Below are 2,339 nucleotides of genomic sequence, written 5' to 3' on the forward strand. Positions count from 1 at the left end.
CACGGAGCAAGCCGCTTCTCCACAGACGTTCGTCGGTTAGGAAAGCCCTTCCACTCCGGTTTGAACGTTCCGCTAGCCCGCCCAAATCAGATAAGCCAATCCCTGAGGCGCTCTCACTGGCACCGATCCGAAAAACCAATCAGAGCTGGCCTTTTATATTCACCAATGAATGACTGAGCTGGCCGGGGGCCCGTTCGAATGAACCAATTAGGCAAGGGAAGCGGGACTAGAGGGCATTCAAAAGGCACCACTCGGAATCGTAGCGGAGAGACGGACAGGGAATCTAGCCAATGACGGGGGCTGGCGTGTTCTCCGTGTGTAACTCTGAGGAGAGGCGCTGTGGAAGTGGGAGGGGGTTTTCTGAGCTACGAGCTGGGGTAAAAAGAGAAAAGGAGAGGGTATGTATACCTCAGGAGCTGCTAACGTCTTTCAGACCACTGAAATCTAAAACCCATCCTCCATCCTGAGGTTTTGTTTTTTTTTTTTTTAGCGAGAAGAACGGGAGTCCTAGCTCCGTTTCCTGAGGAAACTGAGCGGCGGCTTTCTGGACAGACACCCCGTGATTTGTTTCAGTTCAGCGAACAGGCCCTGGCGTCTGCTTCAAACTCCGTCCCCCCACCCCCCAAATTTATTTATTTAATAAATTTATTTATTTATTTATTTGGCTGCGTTGGGTCTTAATTGCTACGCATGGGTTTTCTCTAGTTGCAGCGAGCGGTGGCTACTCTTATTGTGGAGCACAGGCTTTAGGCACATGGGCTTCAGTAGTTGTGGCACGCGGGCTCAGTAGTTGTGGCTTGCGGTCTCTAGAGCGCAGGATCAGTAGTTGCAGCACATGGGCTTAGTTGCTCCGCAGTATGTGGGATCTTCCCGGACCAGGGCTCGAACCCGTGTCCCCTGCATTGGCAGGCAGATTCTTAACCACTGCACCACTGGGGACGTCCCCCAAATTTATTTTTAAAGAAACAAAAGCGGTATAGTTGGTGGGGTTTTGTATAATAGAAGGGCATAGAGAGGCCACACAGAAGAGAGAGCAGCATTCCAGGCCCCGGGGAAGAGGGGCGTGGGGCTGCGACTGGGCAATCAAAGGGAATAATTTATAGTCACCACCTCAGGAGTTGAAGATGGTTTAGGGGCCATTCTAAGACCATAACTTTTCCCTCAGACGGCCAGCAGGATGCCCTCGTACTTGTTACTTTTGCTCTCCTCTGTTTTATATTCCCTGAGCCCTGCAGTCCAGATTTGACAAGGAAATGCCAAAGACCGAAGTGTTAACTCTGACGTCTAAATGTTTGAATGGGTTTCTTCTGTCCTCCTCAATCCACAAGGTTAAAATGACCAAAAAAAAAAAAAAAAAAGTCGTTGCCCTTACAAGATGCTAGAAAAAATAACTGCACAATTTGAGTGATTACGAATCCCATCAGGACCACCTCCTTCCAATCATTATTACCCCCCCCCCCACCCGAGTTTCAATCCCGACTCAGCAATTTGCCAGTCATGTGGTCTTGATGGAGGCAGGCTTCTTGGTGTTTTCTTCTCCTCCTCTCAAAAAAGAGGAGAAAAATAACTGTTACCTCAGAGTGATGTGAGAATTACAGGACATAAACATAAGGTGTTTAGAAATAGTAAACTAACAGTATCAGAATCAGGAAGCAGGGATTTTCCTTAGGTTGGCATGACAATTTGTGGATTTAAGCCTTCTTTTTTTTCCTTCGAAAAGAAATCAGGTCAACCAATTGTTAAATCACCGCGGAGTATCCAATGCCCACTCTGCTGGCAAAGCCCCAGGGAGGGCCAGTGAGGAGGGGGTGTGTTGTGACAGGAAGTCAAGGATGGAAGTGGCCCACGGACTAGGGTAATTGGAAAAGCCAAAGGAGTGGAGCTTTGGCATTGCTCTGGTCCCTGTCCTCTTGGTCTCCTGGCCTCCAGTAGTTTCTGAGTGTTTTCAGCTCTACCCTGCTCAACACCTGCTCTGTACTGATACAGAAAGGCAGCCTCCATGCACAGGACCACCAGGGTCTCAGAGCGGTTGTAGGGAAGCCCATCCACATCCAGTAGCTTCTGCCCATCTGGAAGGCTGAGCAGGTCCTGGGCTCCGGGGCCAGCCTGTCATTCTCTGCACCTTCCCCGAGACAGAGGTTGACCCTGACAGAGACCAGCCATGCCTTCTACCTCTTGGAACACAGAGGCCCCAGGTAGTAAGGGTAGGTGGGCATTCCTCCCCCAAGGATGGCAATCCAGCCTCTGCCTCTTGGCCTCCACCTTGTAGCTCATCCCAGCCTGCAATTCCCTGCAAGACCCATCTGGGGATGAGGCGAGGGGAATTTAATAAGCAGCTC

Source organism: Balaenoptera ricei, chromosome 20 (assembly GCF_028023285.1).
Source record: "Balaenoptera ricei isolate mBalRic1 chromosome 20, mBalRic1.hap2, whole genome shotgun sequence".
Classification (NCBI taxonomy): domain Eukaryota; kingdom Metazoa; phylum Chordata; class Mammalia; order Artiodactyla; family Balaenopteridae; genus Balaenoptera; species Balaenoptera ricei.